Source organism: Capra hircus, chromosome 6 (assembly GCF_001704415.2).
Source record: "Capra hircus breed San Clemente chromosome 6, ASM170441v1, whole genome shotgun sequence".
Taxonomy (NCBI): domain Eukaryota; kingdom Metazoa; phylum Chordata; class Mammalia; order Artiodactyla; family Bovidae; genus Capra; species Capra hircus.
In genome coordinates, this window is record NC_030813.1 from 70,996,685 (window position 1) to 71,018,027 (window position 21,343).

Below are 21,343 nucleotides of genomic sequence, written 5' to 3' on the forward strand. Positions count from 1 at the left end.
CGGCTCTACAGGAAAACACAGGAGTTGGCGCCTTGGTGAGCTGACCAAGTGCTGAACAGGAGCTGCCCCCTCAGCCGCATGCTGTGCCGTGCACGGCCTGCGCGTCATATACAGCGGTGCAGCTCCGGAGAGGGGAGGGCGGCCCGGGAGTCTCATCCCACATGGGTTCTGGTGCATTGCCACCAATGCCAGAATCAGTTTCCTTGGAGCTTTGATTCACAGCCTCCTTTCCACTTTCCAAGGTATGGACTGGAAAGTTGGAGCTTTGAGAACACCATGACATTCATTTCCCAGAACTCCTGAAGCTTTTCATGTCTGAACCCAGACCCAGGTGATGGGGGAACTTGCAGGCAGCTCTAAGTCCTGGGAGCTGGGATCACAGAGAAACGTACAGACTTACACAACTTAATTTCTTTCATCCTGACTGACAGGATAAGGACAGAAGGAAGAGGAGAGAAATCTAAAGGAGCTTTGCTGGAGCTGACATTCTAAGCTTGCCAGAGATAAGCAGCTAGTGGGGAGCAGGGGGTGGGGTAGGAGGCAGCAGACACGGTGGGGCTGGGCGGAGAGCTTGAGAGGGGCACCCAGGGTGAGCTGGGCGGGGGAGACCCTTATTCTACACAGAACAACCCATGTGAGGAGAAAAGATGTGGAATTCAGTCCTAAATTGCTTATTTGGAAAGTTAATTAGTACGTGGTTAGTGGACAGTGGTTCCACTGAATAGAATATTAATTTTCCCCAAAGTTATTTAGAACCTAGTCATGGAGGGGAGAGGAAGAAGGTGGGAGGGGAGAAATAGAGACAGAGAGAGGAGAGAGAGAGACAGAGGGAGAAGAGACAGGGAGAGAGACAGAGAGAAGGGATAGGAACGGAAGGGAGAGAAGAGAGAAAGCAAGGGCTTTGCCCACCCTCCCGCCCCCACCCCGGAACCTGTGTGCAGCTTAGGGCCTGGCACGATAATAATGAAGGTGTGAGAAGAGTTGAGGTGGCAACATTGGTCTCTACGATGCTACTGAAAGCATTGCCCCGAGACCAGACTGGAACGTCTAAACTTCCCACCGACTTGTTGGCTGCCTTGTTTGGAGAACTTCCATATATGCTCCTAGCGTAACTCGTCCGTCCTTGCCCTACTTCCTTCATTGTCCTTCTAGCCTTTGCTCTTCCTTCCACCTCCCCTCCTGCAGACAGAACAAAGGAAAGCATCTCTGGCTCCCTGCCTTGAAGACGTTCTCTTTGGTTTTCCTGTTTCCCCTCTTGTGAGCCTGCCAGGCACTTCCTCTGAGGTTTATCTGCAGTCTGACCTGTCACTCTTTGAGATGGTCTCTCTCTTGGTTTCTCGCTGCAGCAACACCACAAGGCCCCCCTCAGCAAGGTCTGAGGAGCAGCCGCTCACCTGGAGATCTTAGCTGCCGGGCTATTCTCTCCTGCGCTCTGGAGATGGGAGCTCCTGAAGAAGGAAGGGGGTAGAAGGATGCTGCCTGGGTGAATGCTGCTGGGATACCGGCAAGAATCGAAGCTTGGCTTCTTTTCACCCTTTAAAATGTGGATGGGCTCACAATGTCTTACCTGCCTGCTATGCTCAGGAATGACTCTCACCACTGGACAGCCCCACCTTGTATCTGAACTCATTCCAGATCCACCCAGAGCCCAGCTGCCGGCACAGGGATTCAGCATTCTGGGCATGGCATGTTTATTTCGAAACAGTCATGAGGCTTGATTTGATGTAGTGAAAGAAATTAGTGCTTGCTGAATACGGCTCAATTATTACTGCATTAATTCATACAGATTAGCAGCTGACATTGGCTGAGAGGCAAGAATTGGGACATTTCAGTTAAGTTTGGCTGAAGAGAGCTGCCTCTCCATGGCTGCTGAACACCCCTCCCTAGCCCCAACGTGCAGATGATGACTCCATGTTTGGAATGACTTTCACATCCAGGATGCATGATGTCATTTTAATGTTAGCTGGAAATGGGCAAATTAAAACATGGTTGAGAGATGCCCCCAAATCAGCCATCAAACTGACACCCGTAGAGACCTGCTTTCTCCCAAGCCCATCATCAAATGACTCTTCAAAGTTGGAAGAAATTGTAACATGCTACCAAGGAGATGTAGCAAGATACCCTCTTGTGCACCATCAACCTTGGTATGTGAATCTGTACCTTGTGTAAACAATTAGCTGTTGTCTCAGCTGCAGGTAACAATGGCAAACACATAAAGGATGATTTGCTTGCTGTTATGGATTGAGTTGTATATTCTTCTCCAAAATAATATGTTGGAACCAGGACTCCTAATGCCTCAGAATGTGGCTTTATTTGGAGATAGGACCTTTATAGACATGATTAAATTAAAAGGAATCCTGGGGACTTCCCTGGTGGTCCAGTGGTTAAAACTTCACCTCCCAATGCACGGGGTGCTGGTTTGATCCCTGGTCGGGGATCTGAGGTCCCACATGCCTCGTGGCCAAAAAGCCAAAATGTTAAACAGGAGCAATAATTTTACAAATTCAATACTATAAAAATGGTCCACATAAAAAAAAAAAAAACCTTAAAAAAAACAGGAATCCCTCAGAATGGGCCCTAGTGTTAAGTCAGCATTCTCCAGGGAAGCAGAACCAATAGGATACACACACACACACAGACACACAGACACACACACACACACACAGGTTCATTACAGGAAATCGGCTCGCATGGTTATTTTGTTGTTGTTCAGTCACTAAGTCCTGTCTGACTCTTTGTGACCCCATAGACTGCAGCACACCAAGTTTCCCCGTCCTTCACCATCTCCCGGAGTTTGCTCAAACTCATGTCCCTTGAGTTGGTGATGCCATCCAACCATCTCATTCTCTGTCGTCCCCTTCTCTTCCTGCCTTCAATCCTTCCCAGCATCAAGGTCTTTTCCAATGAGTTGACTTTTCACATCAGGTGGCCAAAGTACTGGAGCTTCAGTATCAGTCCTTCCAATGAATGTTCAGGGTTGATTTCCTTTAGGATGGACTGGTTGGACTTCCTTGCAGTCTAAGGGACTCTCAAGAGTCTTCTCCAGCACCACAGTGCGATGCCTGGTTATGCAAGCTAGCAAGTCCCGTGATCAGCAAGATTGTGTCAGCGGGCTAAAGGCACTGGAGAGCAGATGGTTTAGTTCCCACCTGAGCTGATGACCTGGGAACTGGGAGAGCTGAAGGGATAACTCCATCCAATTTCTGGCAGGCTTGAGGCTCAGGAAGCACTGATATTTTGGTTAGGAAAAAAGTGAGCCGTAGTTCAAAGAAGGCATAGACAGGAGGAATTCTTTCTTACTCGGGGAAAGGTTAGCCTTTTGGGGTTCTGTGTTCATTCTTGCTGGTCAAGTTCCCAAACAAACTGAATTTCATGTTGTACTTACTACCTCAAAGCCCTCCCACCATTCATTCATTTGTGTATGCACAAAAGATTATTCTAAATACTTGGCATGTGTTGTCTTATTTAACCATTGGAGTTGGTGGGTGGGGGTGGGACCCAGGAAGCCCTTGCTTTTATATAACAACAATCCCATTAAGTGAATTTTCCTCCAATTATAGAGAAAAAAGCTGATGCTCAGAGCCTCAAGTGAGCAGACCTTTGCACTAATACTCCCCTCTTCCTGCAATCCTCTTCCTCCTTCCTTGGGTCTTGGTTCAAATGTCACCTCCTCCAAGAAGCCTCCCTTGACCATTCATTCTTAAAGAGCTAGCACTCTGAGTCACTCTTGCACATCATTCTGTTTTTTCACAGCCCCTATCCCTCTCTGAAATTATATTTTTAATTTATGTGTCTCAAGTTTATTGTCTGTCTTCCTCCACTAGAATAAGTTCTATGAGGCTGAGAAAGGTCACCTCCTCTAAGTTGGGCCAGGCTGAATCTTTGGCTCTTAAAAGGATTCCTGGTGCATAGTAAGCCATCAATTAGTGTTCTTTGGATGAAATCATGGATATACCCAGAGTCACACAGCTGGTAAGTCACACAGTTGAGATTTCAACCTAGACATGCCTTTCTCTAAAATCTAGGATTTATGCCTTTTCTGGACTTCACACTATCCATCTTGCTTTAGACTTTGTTATTTACTTTTCTGTCTCTGCTTCACGGTTTCTGAGAGTAATGTGACCACATCCTCTCATAGCTCCTATCAGGACATGGCCTTGCCCTCCAGACACTCTGCCCCTGTTTGCTGAGATGACTACATTTCCATGACAACATCAGAGGAGGAAGAAGGGCTCAGAGGCCCTGTGTGCTTTTCCTCCCCTGGGCATCACAGAATAAGAAGAGGTCCTCCTCAGCTTGCTTCAGGCCAGAAGGGTCATTTGCAGCCTTGGGAGGAGTCACAGCCCCGGCTGACGGCCTCCCCCGGGTTACACACTTGCAGGGACAGAGGCTTCAGCCCAGGCCCCATTTCAGGAGTAAGCACCGGCCAAGTTGCTTAGAAGATGCTAGTCCTTCTGCCAAGGAAACTTGCTTGGCCCCTGTTCTCAGGGGCAGGATTCTTCTTGGCCAGTGACAGCCTGGGGGATTCAGAGGGTAGCCGGACATCCTGTCACTCCTGGACTGGACACAGTGCAGCAAAATGCCTTCCCGCCTGAGCCTGCCTTGGCTTTTTCCATTTTCCCCTGAGCAGAAAAAAAAAAAAAAAAAAAAAAATGATGGAAACTCCCCATTTGTGCCTGTGGAGAGAGAGAGCTATGAATGAAACCTTTCTTTAGGGCTCGCAAATCATTCACTCTGCCATCATCAGAAAACCCAGAGGAGTAAAGAAGGCAGACTCGGCTCCTGCGGCCACCCTGAAGCCAAGGGCCCTCCGGAACAACAGAAAGGATGTGCTCGCCTCTTCTTCCGTGGGACCAGCCCCAGCCGTGAAAGCTAAGCAGCCTCTGCTCCCCTGCGCACGCTGTTTTGCACAGGGATTTGGAAGCAGTACTCCACTTTCCTGGACTGATAGAGCAGGCAGCTGCCTGACGTGTATGGCTTGACAGCAGCTAGACATGACTTCCTTCCTCAAAATAGCTCCCTATGCCTGAATTTTCCCCATTAACATAATACCCTTGAGTCTCACAGAATCGTCCTTTAAGAAAACTGCGACAACAGTGCAAACTCCCCTAGAAGGCCGATTGTCCACTCAACAGGGGTCAGCAAACTTTTTCTGAAAATGACCAGATGGTAGATATTTGGTTATGTGAGCCACACGGTCTCTGCTGCAACTGCAGTGTTAGCTTCTGCAGAGGTAGCCCCATCGCAGCCCCAGATGGCATGGAAGTGAATGGGCATGGCTGTGTTCCAGGAAACTACCAAGCCTGTGGCAGGCTGGACTGGGCCCATTGCACAGGATCTGTCAGCCCTGCACGAGGCTGTAAGTCAGTGACCTTACCATCTCTCTACCCCCAGAGCCTCTCACAGGAGGCATGCAGAATGAAGAGATTGCTGAAATGCTGTTTGTTGAAGTAGTTACCAGCTAACATCAGTCCAAGGGAGGCTGTTTGACAGCCAGCATTTCCAGAAGGAGCCTTGATATAGCACGGAATAGTCAGAGGGCTGAGAACTGAGGAGGGTAGGGCTCTTAAATCAAATTTGCCAACTTAGCAACTTTAACTAAACAGATCTGTTGGTTATAGTCATAAATCTCCAGATTCCATACCTGGATGAGAGCATCATGGTCCCCATCTGGGGACCAGCAGAAAGAAAAGATTGGGAGCAAAGGAATCAAATAAGAAACCCTGGGCACAGTCACTCTTTGCAACTTTGGCATTTTTGTTATATCCTTGCCTCAGGAATGCTGTTTGCTTTTGTCATTCCAGACAATGTGCCAGAGTCCTGTTGTTCTGGCTTAGGGGAACCATAAAGCCCTTTGGAAACAGCTTAGTTCTTCCATAAGCCAGGACTGCAAGGCAGCGTGCCACTGTCCTTCTTTCCCCCCTCTCTGCAGTTGCATCACTGTGGCAATCACAGCACCCAAGATCAGTCTATTGACCTCTTTCAAGATGGCAGAAGTGATGACTGTGAAGGTGAGAAATGATTTCAGTAAATGATCATTGCCGTCGCTTCCACTTGGCTGCTTTTTGGACCACCGTACTGGTTCGGTAGAGCACAGAGCAGCAAAGCCAGAGCTGTGTGTATTCATTGCAGTTCCAGACCTGCGGGGACCTTGCGTCTGCCAGGATAGGTAAGGTTCGGCCACAGTAGCTTCAAATTTTCAGTTTCCTCACACAACCCACGTGTATTTCTCACGTTACGTGTCCAACAGGGTTGTCAGGCAGGCTCTCATTAGTTGTTCAAGGACCCAGATAGTCCTGGCTTCACCATCACATGTGTCTTCTTGATCAAGGGAAAGGGCATGGCATATTATGCCCCGGGTTCTAGAGCCTCTGCCCAGAAGTGTCATAATCTGACATTTCATTGACTGAGCAAGTCACATGCTACATGGAACTTCTAAGAGGGGGGTTAAGTGCCATTCTACCATACGCCTGGAAGAATGACACAGTAGTGAGCTAGCCTAATGACTACCAGAGGACCTGAATAAAGGGTTGAGGCATCAGCTTGCAAGAGGAATCAAATATCCTCAGGCAAAGACACTTAGCTAGAAGCTGAGTACTGATTCGGCTTCAGGAACAGGAGTTAATATGAATATTCCAGAGGCAGCCCAGGAGAACAATGCTCATTAAGGAAAGGCAATTGCTGAAGGCCAAGTTGAAGTTGAAGGCTGAGGACTGAAGCGGGTATTAAAGAGAACTGAGGCTCCACAGTGGGAGAATCGTCAGACTGCCTTCTTCCAGGAAGAAGCAGCCTTAAAAAAAAAAAAAAAAAAGGCTGAGATAAATGCGATGTGGATATCGCTAGATTCAGTATAAAACCAAGGGTTAAGCACTGCAGTAGCTCTGAGAGTGGGTAAAACTACTGACGTGGAAAAGAGTGGACATATTCTAATGCAGAAGGAAATGGAGTGATGAGGGAGATGCTGGTATGTCTGCCCCATCCTGGTGTCTAAGTAAAGCCCTCCAGGCACTACAGTAGCCCTAGTGCCCAAGATAAAACAAAACGAACCAGGCCTCAGAGCAAGGCTAGTACAGTTGCGTAGGTTGAGCGCAGCACGTCTTGAGTTGCTGCCAGCCACACTGTGATTTATGTGAATGGAGTGCCCAGGAGCTGACTGTGAGCAGTGTAAAGAATCCTGAGTGATAGCCCTGTCTCCACACCCTATAAAAGGCAAGAGTTAGACTCTCGCTCTTCACTTCCCATAGCTCCTGACCCCTTCAGCATCATTTCTTGTTTCTGGCCTTGCCCTCACCTTTTGACTCTGACAGCAGAGCTAGTTGTTCTGGTTTCAATGGTCAGGGTTTACCAGCGCTTCCCTTACTTGCTCCCAGAAGTGAGGTCACAAAGGGTGAACTCAAGGCCATGCAAAGTATGTCAGCCTAGAGAGAAGTAGAGGAAGCCCACTGTTTGCAAGCATGTGGACATCCCCAAATCAGGAGAGGCAAGGATGAGCCTGGAATTCCCATGAGCAGAGGACACAGGGAATTAGGCTTTTTGTTCCTGTTATTGTCAGTCTCCTGGTTCACTGAGGCTGGTGAGGAAGATAACAGAGGTATCTTCAGTACCTACACAGTGCTCAGTATAAAGTAGGTCCTCATTAAATGTTGGTGGGAAAAAATCATGAATACATATATTAAAGAAAATTCAACCTTCCTCTTTCCATAGTCATAAGAATGAAGAGAATTTGACAACAAAACATGCTACTGAAATGTGAAAAAGTCAACCAACTAAAGTGGAGGGAGAGAAGGTGGGGTTTTTGTTTTTGTTTTTTCCTGTAGGTGTGTACCATCTGGAACTGAATTGATGCTTGGGAACGGTGTCTTCTAGATAAACCCTCACTTGTGAACTGGTCCTTACAATTTTAGTCCTAAGATGTTCAGGGATGGAGTGAGTTTCAGCTCTTTAAATGCTTGTAAAAACACCAGGCAGGTTTAGTGCTGTGTCTGGTATAAGCACAAAACATTGAAGGTATTATCACCTTGAAAACTAGCACCAAACATCAACAATGTTGCCATAACAATATTGAACAAATAGAAAATTGCTTAAGTCCTTGGTCATTTTGAGGGAAAGCAGTGTATTTACATACTTCTCCTTAGAGAAGCACAAATATAGGTGGTAATTGACTGCAAGGGTGTGGAATAACCATTTTTCATTAAATCATGATGCACAGCAAGATAGATACTGAGACTGAAGCCAAGTCAATCTTAGGCCAACCTTTGCCTCTGAATGCATGTGTGACGTTCCCTCCCATTGTCCTTCTCCATTCTTTCTGACAGAGACATGTGTTGAAATGTAGGCGTGGTGAAAACTTGACTCACATCAATAATGGTGCAAACTCAGCTCAGCATCAACAAGGCTCTGGCTTCATAAATATCTGTCCTCAAACAGAAAATCCCATCTAGAAACAAAAAAAGAAAGTAGGGAAGGTGGTAAAGGACAGGACAGAGGGTGAAATCTGACTTGATTTATAGGACACTATTATCCAACAGCTTATTCTCTGCCAACATGTGTACTGGCCATCAAAAAACCCATGCTTAAAGAAGATTTTCATCAACGCATTTGCATAATGCCTTATTTACATGCATAGAATTCCACATAGCATTGCTTCTCACCAAGGGACTCAGTTCTTAGAGAAAAAGATATTGCATGGGGTCCATACCATGAAATTCACTGAGCTCACCACATATCAGGGGCTTCCCTTGTGGCTCAAGTGGTAAAGAATCTGCCTGCAATGCGGGAGACCTAGGTTCGATGCCTGGGTTGAGAAGATCCCCTGGAGAAGGGAAAGGCTACTCACGCCAGTATTCTGGCCTAGAGAATTTCAGGGATTGTATAGCCCATGGGGTCACAGAGTCAGACATGACTGAGCGACGTTCACCACAGATCCCATCACCCAGGAGCAGCTGGCCTTGTAGAAGGCAGAATGGGCTGTGGAAGACTCAGTTACAGCCCAATTTGGGAGAATCACCTGAAGGTCAGAGTTCTAATTAATAGAATGCCGCATATGCTTTGAATCAGTTGCCAATACATTTCTCCCAAAGCCAGAACACATAGGTGCAGGATCAAGGGTAAAAGCGGGAGTGGCTTTTCTCACTGTGTCACTGAATATCCACTCACAGCGTGTTTGCTTTCCGTCCCTGCAACTCTGGGCTCTTCCGTTTCTGAGGTCCAGTTTCATCCTGGAGAAAAGTTTCCGTCAGGCGACATGCAACTGCTGCACTGATTTGAAAGCCATGGCTGCCAAACAGGGCTCCCCCTCCTGCTGAGCTTGCTAGGGCAGAAGGGGTTTCTGGACTGGTGGATCCTCATTATGTATTGAGGGACATCAAGTTCCTATTACATAAGACCCTTATCTAGAACTAAGGCATTCTCCAGGGTATTACATAGTACATCAGCTAGAGTCTGATTTTGGAAGTGGCTGTTTTATGTACGTGCATGCTAAGTAGCTTCAGTTGTGTTACTCTTTGCGACCCTATAGACTGTAGCCCTCCAGGCTCCTCTGTCCATGGGATTCTCTAGGTCAGAATACTGGAGTGAGTTGCCATTTCCTCCTCCAGGGGAACCTCCTGACCCAGGGATCCAATCTGCATCTCTTATGTTTCCTGCAGTGGCAGACGAGTCCTTTACTGCTAGCGCCACCTGGGAAGTCCATATTACATAGTTCATGCTAAGTTGCTTTAGTCATGTCCAACTCTCTGCAACGCTATGGACTGTAGCCTACCAGGTTCCTCTGTCCATGGGACTCTCCAGGCAAGAATACTAGAGTGGGATGCCATTCCCTTCTCCAGGGGCTTCCCAACCTAGGGATCAAACCTGGGTGTCTTACGTCTCCTGCATTGGCAGCCAGGTTCTTTACCACTAGTGACACCTGGGAAAACCCATTACGTAGTACACCCATGTCCAGTACTAAAAGGTAATGAACATGATATCATCTACAGCCAAACCAAGAAGCTATCATTTTTGTATGGAACTTTAAACATGTAGGAAAAGTGTGTACCTTAGCTGAATAGCCAAGAGAGTGATCTGTGCTCCAAAACTACCTTTCTATGTTCTGCTCATAATGTGAGGACTGACCCCTCTCTTTTGACAGTTGGCTCCTGGTTATGTTCTGCCAGTAGGGGGCACTAGCGAGATACCAAAAGGCTGGAATTGGGGTAGGGTGGAGACCTGCTGCTCCTACGAACTTTGCCTCACAGGCACTCTTCACCTTGGCATTGACGGGGTCCATCCAGTGTTAGAGTTGCTTAAAGCAGCTTCCTTGCACCCTCTTAGAAGTACAGGCATAACCAAGTCCCTTTCCTGGAGCATCTAGGTTTTGATAATCCCACCTCCTCCTCTGTTCCTCAACCCTGAGAGTAGTTGCTACTCTCAGCGTTAATGATGTTGATTACCTCGGTGGTCCCTTTTTCGCTCCCTCAGCCCTCTCACACCTGTGTGATCAATTCTCCATCTTCAATTCCTTCTGTTGAAATTTCAATTGTGGTTTTTGTTTTCCTGCATAGACCCTGACTGATACCCAGCCTTAGAATGACGTTCAAGATTAGGTGGCATTTCAGTTATTATCCAATTTTTCAGAAAGATTCATCGGAACACTCAATCACAAAACAGAGGGGGGGGGGGTGGTTAAGTAGATTTAATATGGAATTAGTATTTTTCAAGACTACTATCCAAATAGGAATGGGGAGATTCCTGTGAATTCCTGCTGGAAAACAAATTCATTTTATTAAAATGTTTTCCTCTTTGTATTTGGAGATTAAAGAAATGATAGAATTTATCATTCCACTAAACAAACAATTTCACTTATTTTTGATAAATTGCACTAAGTGTGGTTTAATTACTGTGTCCAGAATAGCATTTCACATCTGTGGCCCCAAAAGCTGTTACTGATGTGGACCAGCGGGACAAAGAAATAGAGCCCTCCTGTGGCCAATTTAAGTATTACAACCCCTGCTGTTCAACGTTGGTGGTATTAACGTCTTGATCTTTCGTATTAGCATTTCTGATCTTTGAACAGAAAAATATCATATAAATCCTGCCCTGCCTTTCTAAGGAACAGAATAGAAGCCTCCTATCCATAGAAATAATACCTGTGCTTCTTGGGACTACACAAATATAAAACATAAACTGTGTAATCAAGGCCATATTAAATGCTCAATTTTTAAAGGCATAAGTAGAGGGAGTGAGAACAGGTCTGGGAACAAAAGAGCTCCTTAGACCCTGTACATGGCAGAGGTCTTAACACAAACGCAGTGAATTACTTTGGAATTGGTTATACACACAAGTAGGTCTCCTGGGCGCCACAGAGAAGAAAACTCAATAAATGCTGCAAGAGTTTTTGATGTGCAGGTGCAATATGATGAAATATGTACATTATTATCTTTTGCGGCAAAGACAAGGGAGCCCAGTGAAGAGGAGCGGTACAGACCTCTCAGGGCAAACTGGAGAGAGATGGAACACGGAAGGGGGGAGTATTTATGCTTTGCAGTTGGATGGCTGCAAATGGGTTCCAATGCCATTTTAGCACATCCTAGCTGTGTGACTTAGGGCAAGTTGTCCAACCTCTCTGATTCTCAGCTTCCCATCTGTAAAGTGGATGTAACAATATCCACTTCAAGACCATGTATAGTGTCATGGGGCAGGAAATATGTTTCTGAGCCAAGCTCCCAGGCTTGAAATCCTGACCCTGCCACTTATTGTGTGACTTTAACCTCTCTGTGCCTAATCCATAAAACAGGACGAAGTAGTACTGACCTTGCAGGGTTGTTTGAAGATTAGATGACTCAATATACACAAAACACTTAGATCAGGCATCGTGGATGAATTTTCCAATGTTACTACTATTTAAAGTAGCTTAGGATGTCTTCCACATGTTAAACAGTATATGTTAGCCTTATTATTTGCTGTAAGTCATCATGGACAATTCACTTGTTATCTATTCCTTATCCACTTCTTTCTCTATTAAGTAGAATCAAGTGAAATTGCCATTTTTATAGGTGAAGAATACTTGAATGCAATATTTTCTTGGTTTGATGAAATACAGACCAGTGCTTATCACCAGGTCACATTCAGGGTTATTGGCAAGAGCTTAAGATGAAGGAATAAAGTAGGGCTTTCTGTCCACATTTATGCCACTGAGCCCAGAAGCCCCTTCCCCGCCGGTGATGACAAATCCCTTGAGCAGAATTAGTGGGGCTTAGTCCCCCCAGTTCCTCTGCTCGTCCAGGAAAGGAGCAGGAAGCGATGATTGGGGTATCTGTACCAACTACAGTCTGGCTAGGAAAACAGAATCCATCCCAGGTAGTTTTTATAGAGAGTACTTAATATGGAGAGCTAGTTACAAAGGTGTCAGAAAAGTTTAAAAGCCACATAGGAGACATTGAAGCAACCCAGAGATGAGCAACCGTGGGGAGTAGCTACTGCTTTGACTGCTGGAGGGGAAAAGTGCAGAGGGGGCATCAGAGCCAGAGCAGGGCCCCTGGCAAGAGGGGGCCATGAAGAGCTGCCCAGCCACTCCTAGAGCTGCCCGCACACAAAGCAGAGACAGGGAGGGAGGTCTCTCTTCCGCCTGCTCCCTGGTCTCTGGCCAGTGCCTCCCTTGGGCTGAGCTCGTCCTTCTCTGTTGGCAAAGGGGCATGGGGTTTGCAGGCATTAGCCCCTTGAATACGGAGAAGAGCAGGGTAAAAGTGAAATAGACTTGCCAGCAGAGAGGCAAACGCCTGTCTGGAGAAGCAGAAGTTGAAAGGAAGAAGAAGGGGAAAGACTGGGAGGTGGCAGCAGCAGGACATGAAGTCCAGCTGCTGCCCTCTTGTTTCTGGCGCTTCAGCATCTTCTCAATCCAGCGGAGGTAGAATCCGGACACTTTGCTACTTTAGCCAGGCCCTTCCAAATAAAAACTGCGGGAACCGCCAGAATCCGTCTCTGGTGACTTGATAAGATGGGGAGGGGTGCAGGCGACTGGGCAGGAGCCATCTGGTTGACTTGTGACCTCCAGGCAGAGAGGTTTAAAGACCTGCACTGCGTTTTCTTGGCCTCCACCCTTTTCTCCTGATGCCAAGTCCAGCGGCCAGGGAAACAGACTTCAGGAAGAGAAGACTCATCTTGGAAGTTGTCTCCTCTAAAAGTGCAGAAATAAGACAACAGGATGCAATGTGGGTAGCCTGGATTGAATATTAGAACAGAAAGGGGCACTCATGGAGAAACTGGGTTAAGTCTTTATTTAATTATAAGATTGTTAATTTCTTAGTTTCGACAAATATACTATGAATGGGCTTCCCCGGGGCACTAGTAGTAAAGAACCCATCTGCTAATGCAGGAGATATAAGAAACATGGATTCCATCCCTGGGTCAGGAAGATCCCCTGGAGGAGAGGATGGCAGCCCACTCCAGTATTCTTGCCTGGAGAATCCCATGGACAGAGGAGCCTGGCAGGATACAATTCATAGGGTCGCAAAGAGTCAGACACGACTGAAGCCACTTAGCACGCATGTACACGCTGTGAATATGTTAGATGTTAACACTTTACGGACTGGGCAGGTTCAGGGGGAGGGGTTAGCAGAAACGAATACCTGCGTCCGGCGATTTGTTATGTAGGTAAACATTGAAGTGTCCCCAGTCGGTAATGTCCTGTTAACAAAAGATGTATTTATAATATGTAACGTTCTGTACTATTTTCTCTTCTGTAGGTCTAAATTTGTTTTAAAAGAAGCCCCATGAGATTTCTGTGACCTCCTCCAGAAAGGCTTCTTCCTGTAGCTTCAGTGGGCAGCTTTGGCTGCCACAGCACCACTGAAGCACCACCAAGGAGAAGATGCTTCCCCCACAAACCCACGGAACACCAGCACACACATTCAGGAGCGTGTCAGAAAGCTCATATCCAGAAAGACTTCTGCAGGACTTTTCATACTAGTGAAAAGCATGAATTCATAGCAGCAGCCTAAGTACAAGGAGCATGATTAACTCGTGTTGTGACCACAACCACGCTGTCATTCTCGTTGATGGGATTTGTGTTATACCCCCTTTAGTTAAGCCAATGAACTGAGTGATGTTCAACCTTAATGGACAAAGTGCATGCTCCAAGTGAGTGTGTGTTAGTTACTCAGTGGTGTTCCAGTCTTTGCAACCCCGTGGACTGTAGCCTGCCAGACTCTTCTGTCCATGGGACTCTCCAGGCCAGAATACTGGAGTGAGTTGCCATTCCCTTCTCCATTCATGCTCTAAAGAAGTTCTTAACCCAAGCCCAGTCATGGTACTGGGTTATCTACAAATGAACTGACCTTGTATAGACATATTCATCTTTTAAGGTCATTTGAATAACTTTTAGAAAAAGCAGATGCAGCTATACACACGTGCACACACACACACATACACACATGACCAGTTTAGGAAGCAGTCTGACTCAATAGCACAGAAGTGTGAGTTGATTTTTTTTTCCCGGCTTTTTTCCCATTGTCCTCTATCAAAGTCCCCGTTTTCCCACTGGGTGGTGGCTCCCTTTAAGGCATCTCAATCCAATCCTATAACTTTTAATTCACTTTCGGTAATTATAACAGTCTCATGTTAGTTGCCAAGACTTAGTTCTGTTCATTTAAAATTTTCAATATTGTATATTTAACTCAAAATGGCCCCTCCCAACGTAGGTGGCTGTGGCTGGTTTTGATGGGGTCTTCTCCCCTCTGCCCTCTTTCTGATAGTTACTCTTCTGACATTGATCTGAGACTAGAGAGGTAAGGACTGGGGAAAGTCTCCCTTTGGGACTGGTTATGATAAAATATATTTACCCTCTTTCCTGGCCACTAATCTATCTTGTAAACTGTATATTCCACTGTGGTTGCAGATGGAAACTGTAACAGTATCTAATAAAGAGACCCTTGATTCCATTGACTTCTGATCCATGAATATGAGCCCCAAATCTGCATCCCCTGATAGAATGTGCTCACTTCCTGGCAAGCCTGGGGCCCCCGATCTGACGCACAGTCTGCAGCCCTAGTCCACGGGCTCAGGACATCTTCTGGGCCCCTCAGAGCCCAGCCAGGAGTGGTCTTTGGTCCTTCATCTCTGCGTGGCTGTGCTCTGCTCAGGCCAGGTGTACTAGGTCAGGAAGCTTTGGCACTGCTAACCAGGACAGGGAAGGTCACCCCTTCTTACAGAACTCACAGTTCTGTAAGTAATTTGGGGGGGTGGGGGTTGCCATCTCTGATCTTTGTGGACAAGATCCAGCCATGCTCATCCTCATCCCCCCGCCCCCCAGAAGAAGGCAGAGATGAGGAAATGGCCTCTCTGTCTTGTGTACCACCTCGACCTCCAGCTTCCATCTCTCGACAGTATAAGACCTAACTCGGGTTAGCATTGCTTGCCCCTGGAACTACAGACTGTAACACCAAGAATGATCTCTTATTTAAACTTGGCCCTAGAAAATTTGGAGGTTTCTCACACCGTGAGACCATCTTCCCTGTGTGTAAGCTCCAGAGCAGAACAAGAGCCCAGTTAAAACGTCCCAGACTCCTGGGCACATACACATGAACACATTCCTACTTGAAAGAGCTGCTCAGTCCAGAGGACTGACCTCTACGGCTCCAAGGACGTATCCTTTGAGATGCACAGTGGATGCTATAGATCTGTCCCACCTTGACATTCCTTTGAACTTCGTGAATTCTTTTTTACTCTTTTAACACAGTACTGCCAGGGGACTTAAGAGGCAAAAATTGTCAGTGACTGTTTCAAAGCTCCATCCATACAAAAATCTGGAGGATGGGGCAGGTGCCTCCCCGTGGACCACTCTTTGAGGGAGAGCTGTCCATATCAAAGGAGCAAGTACTTGGCCAAACTCACCTCAAACCACAACTTCACACTGGCTGGCTGGAGTGTCCCCAGGGGACTTCCCTCATGTGTCTATTCAAAGGCCACTTTATTGATGATTTAACAATGAACATCTCCCAGCTGCTTGCTTCTGAGCTTAGACTGTGTTGAAAGGGCATCGCTGCTCACTTCTTTCCCTTTGCATTGCTCTTCCGAGGGATGTAACCAGGATGGAGAAACGGGAGTCAAGAGGTAGAAGGGCTCTCTCTAAATAAATGTTTACAGCACTGCCTACATTTTGTTTTTAGAAGCATTGGCTGATGGCCTACTAAATGCCAAGTATAAAGTAAGTACTGAGAGATGAAGATGAGGGAGGCGTGGCCCCTGAGTTTCCAGTGCTCAGAGGCTCAGAGGCTGGCAGGGGAGACAGCCAACTGTGAGTGCGAGGGTAATGTGTGTCAAGGGGAGGGACTCATCTGTTGTTCTGGGTGCCAAGGTAAGGTTACAGAGAGGGGGTGACCCAGGAGCTGCGTCTAGAAGGGTAAGAAGCCGAGGGTGGAGGTGGAGGGAGGCTGCAGCTAAACAAGAACTGGAGAGGTCAGAGCTTGCGGCCTGCCTAGTGCTGGGCCTGTCAGCGGTGCCAGCGCCCAGAGTGCAGGCTTTGAGGGTGGTTTCCCTGGTAACCACACGTCAGTAGATCCTGAAGGATACCCCTGCTGTCTTGTGTCCAGGAGTGTGATTAAAACGCTGCAGGATTTGGGAACAGAATTGCCTGCAGCAAGTCTTTGGAGCTAGTATTTTCACTAAGCACTTACTCGTAAGCCACGGAGTCCACTAAGCAGGCTACCTGCAGCAAACCTCACTGAATCTTTACAACCCACCCACAAGCTGGTATGATGTGCCTATGCCCTATTTTGCAGAGGAGGACTTAGGTTTAGCAATGTCAATGATTCTTTTTGAAAAAGCACATAGCAAATAAGCAACAGAGCCAGGTTTTGAGCTCCGGTGGCTATGACTCCAAATCTCCTGTTCTTAACCCTCTCTCCTTCCTAAGAGGAACTTAGGAATCTCCTTCCTAAGATTCAGAATGTTCACAATGGAGTCCCTCCATGTGCTGGGTTCAGGGTATATAATACAGACCATGAGACCCAGTGCTTGCCCTCGAGGCGTGTGCACCCTATGGAATGAAAAAGAGGTGAGCAGCCAGTCGCAGCCCACAGTGACAAGCGTCATGATATGTACACACAGTCTTAAAAAGTAAAAAGACGGGGCAGCCACCCAGCAGAGAGTTCCAGTGATGAGTCCGTGTGTGTGATTTATCTCAGTTTTAGAGCCCAAATGGTACGTTAGAGTCTCCAGTTTAGTTCAGTTGCTCAGTCGTGTCCGACTCTTTGCAACCCCATGGACTACAGCACCCAGGGATCGAACCCAAGTGTCTCTCGTTGCAGGCAGATTCTTTACCAGCTGAGCCACAAGGGAAGCCCTTAGTGATTCCAGGACTCCGACTATTCAGGATCAGGTAATTTTACCCAATATCACACGAGGGATTAATCACCTTAGGCTTGGATGAGGAGCGTCTCTCGTAAGAAACAGGAAGATTAAAGCTTTTAATTTGGGAGAATGACAGGGACTTATCGCACATCAGCAGGAGGTCTCCAGGAAGGAGATGTGGACCCCCTTAAGGGAGAGCTCCCACTTTGCCAGGCTCCCCCATTTCTATTTCTCTTATAGTTTGCTACTCTGGTCCCTGCTGCAAATGACTGTTTAAAGACAGTCAGGGCTGATTAAGACTGTAGTATAAGAGAAAAACAGTTATGTTCCACCTTGTGAAGTTAACTAGACAGAGCAGGGAATCTGATATTGAAAGGCAGATGTAGCCTGTCATCAGAGCTTCATTCACCTTTGCATTCAAGATTTTGCCCTCAAATCAGGATTTTGATTATCTTGTCAAGATCTTACCTAGAGCTGTTAGTTTTGTTTGGTTCAGCTATTTTAGGATAGAATGCTTTACCGAGCTTTACTGAGTGCAGAAGAAAGCTGAGAGTTACAAGAAAAAAAGCCTCACTCTTGACTCTTAGAAAACCTCATTCATTCAACAGATTCAGAATGTTCACAATGGAGTCCCTCCATGTGCTGGGTTCAGGGTATATAATACAGACCATGAGACCCAGTGCTTGCCCTCGAGGCGTGTGCACCCTATGGAATGAAAAACAGCTGAGCAGCCAATTGCAGCCCACAGTGACAAGAGCCATGATATGTACACACAGTCTTAAAAAGTAGAAAGATGGGGCAGCCACCCAGCCGAGAGTGAAGTTGAAGAAAAGTCATGGAAGGCTGCTTGGAAGTGGTGAAATCTGAGTCTTGAAGATCAGTCTTCAGGAGCATTTAACTCATGTTTTAAAGTCAAATCCTCACTTAAAACCAATGAACCAAATCATGAGTCATGCACTCACTGGGCAATAAAAACATATGCAATATTGACACCCCACCACCCATATTGTGGGAAAATTCACTTCCAGAGCAAAGACCAAAAGGAACAATCAATACAGCAGAACACACAATAAAAGATACCCTCATACTAGCTGATGAACAAAGTTTAAAATCAGTGGTCTTTTCTAGGACAGCAGTAATTTCAAAGTTAGACGCTAGGTGGTGATCTTAGCACAGTTTGCTGTCCTTGACATTGCCGGGAGAGAGCCAGTTAGGGAAGGTTTACCCTTTCCAGGAAAAACAAAACTCTGAATACAGCCATCATGAAAGTGAGTTAATTGAAAGGGATAATAGCTTTCATGGTATCTTTTCCCTATAATGAACAATATATATCTTCGGTTTACAGCAAATGTTTTCTTGTAGACAGTCACATCTACAGTGATGTGGACCACTGGAAGGACACTCTCCCAGGCCCCTTCAGCCAAGTTGTTTTATAAAGGTAGCAACGCCTTTGGACAATGGAGTCAGGAGTTCATATTCAAGAGTCTCCCCAAGCAACCTTAACCTTTCACTCAACTTCATAGTCTCTAAGGAGAGGCTTGCAACCTGGAAGAAATTGTTAAAAAAAAATCAATACCCAAATCACTAGATCTGAGCCTTGGTACGGAATGCCTGCCTCCCTCTCTGTTAATAGACGAAAGCTGTATTAGAGGATTAGAGGTACTATGGAAAGCACGTTAAGCTCCTTGAATTAAAGGAATTATGAGAATACCAGATGTTAGCAATAAGTCTCAAAGATGACAAAGATAAGGGGAAACTTTAACTCTTAGAGCTGTAAAATAGCAAGAATTTGATATCACAGGCAAAAAAGAAAAATGAAGGAGTTACAACTGAAAGTATTTTAGGCAAACAGGTAAATTATGGGGGAGAGGAATGTAGATTTCATTTATTATATGCAAAAGGAGTGGAAAAAAGTTTTTGATATTGAACACCAGAAGTCAGCAAGACACTAGGCAGAGAATAAAAAAGGAAAAAGATGATTTATTGTTGATAATATTTTAAGCAAGCAGGTTATTTATATCTGGTTGCCAAGCGCTGACCTAAGAACTTGACCCATGCTAAGGTTTCACTGGTCTGTGAAGAAAAGGGGAAAAGAAGGATACTGTAAAAATTTTTTCAATAAGTTAAATATGTTAAATTCTTTAAAATTTGCTTTTATCCTTAGATTAGATTTCCACCTTTCTAAAATTTAAGAAAAGCCTTCCTGCTGTGAAGTGGTCACCACAGTGCTGTCTGTGTGTCATTTTGCTGTTTTGTTGTGAGTCCTGACACCTCCAATCCGTGGCACCAATGTGTGGGTCCTGAAATGTGTTTTTTGGAGATTGACACTGGTGTAAGGAATCCAGAAGTCTGAAAACTACAGTATCAACAACCCATTTAAGAAAGCAATAGTCAGCCAGGTGTTAATCACTTACTCATTCAACAAGGTTTTGCTGAACCCCTCCTGTGGGCCAGGCCCTTGTGTTGGGCCCTGGGTGGTGATCCATGAGCCAGATGACCCTATCCGTCTCTGACACCCACCGTGCAGGAGTAGGTGAGGCGTGAAGAGTCTGGTGGAAGGGGTCATATTTAGGATGGTGGCCTTTTAGTCACGTAGTTGCACAGGGAAGAATTTTTAACATCTTACATAAAATTGAGCACTGTATTTCATTAAAGCTAGCTTGGAGTGTTTCTTTCCTGTAACAGCAGGGTAAGTGAATGTTACTAGTGAGTTCCTTAAGAAGTATCTCCATCTCCACTCTGAGAGTTGCCATGCTCTCTCTCCAATTCTGCCTGCTCCCTGTGCAGAGTGTGTCGTAAAGGAATCCGACTGAAGACAGAGCCCCAGAGGTTCTCATCCTGAGTATGCATATCTATCCTGAAAAGGTAGACTAGGAAGGTACGGGCATGGACAAGATATTTCTCTCCATGTCATGGCAAAGAGAAAAGTCTGTTTAAGGGATCCATGGCTTCTCCATTTCTGATATGTACAGGCATCCCTGAAGGACATTTTGAGACTCTTGGGAACATTGACTTATATTTGGAATTCATCCCAGCTACAGTCTGGGTCTCCAGTCCTCAATGGTCAAATCAGCAGGAGGATTTTAGATGGAGGTGATTGAAAGAGCCTGATAGTGAGTACGCTGGTTTCCATGGTGACATGCTGAGTACTTACGGCTCCTTAAAGACCAGCAACATGAATAATTTAAATTATTTATTAAGGACTGCCTAGCCTAGAATATAGGGATCTGAGTTAAGAAAAAATTTAAAGCCTCTGCTTCTGGAACAAAAGTGATAAAAAAAGATACCTAAAAGGAGGCTTAAAAGTAATATTTGGGAGTGATTTTCTTTATAGAAAAGTCAAAACATACAGATTGGCTATAAACATTTACATATCAGAGAATTGTTTCAATGCATTACCTTGAGCTTTACAAGGTTTTCAGGCCCTTTAGGGAAATGTTTCAGTACAGGTACAACCTTACAAATCATTTTACTACCACTTAGTTCCCTTAACTATGCACCTGTGGGTCTTACTTTACATTTTTAATTCACTTGGAATTATTATATCTACAATATACCTTCCAGCCCAAATCTGGCCAGTTTGGGCCCCTTCAAACCAGCACCATGGGTGGTGTCTGGTGAGTGCCCTCACCGTTGCACGGCATCTGCAGACTTGGTCCAGAGGTGTCTTTCCTGTATCTCTCGACACTCTGGCTGGATCTCATAGGTTCACTTTGTGCGCATCTCTATTCCCAACTGTGAAGAAGCCACAATGCTTCAGGCACCTGACTAGGTGACCAGGACTCCCACCCTGCTCATCCACCTGTGGCCACCTGGTCTCTGCACTGCTCTTCTGGCTGGGCTTTTCCATGGATAGAAGAAGTGTGTGCTCAGTCATGTCTGACTCTCAGCAACCCCATGAACTGTAGCCCACCAGGCTCCTCTGTCCATGGAATTTTCCAGGTAAGAATACTGGAGCGGGTTGCCATTCCCTTCTCCAGAGGATCTTCCTGACCCAGGGACTAAACCCACATCTCTT

At 46.0% G+C, this 21,343-nt stretch overlaps 1 pseudogene; it reads left to right on the forward strand.

Moving 5' to 3' along the window:
- Nucleotides 5,276–21,343, forward strand: part of LOC102180298 — a 68,310-nt pseudogene continuing 52,242 nt past the window's right edge.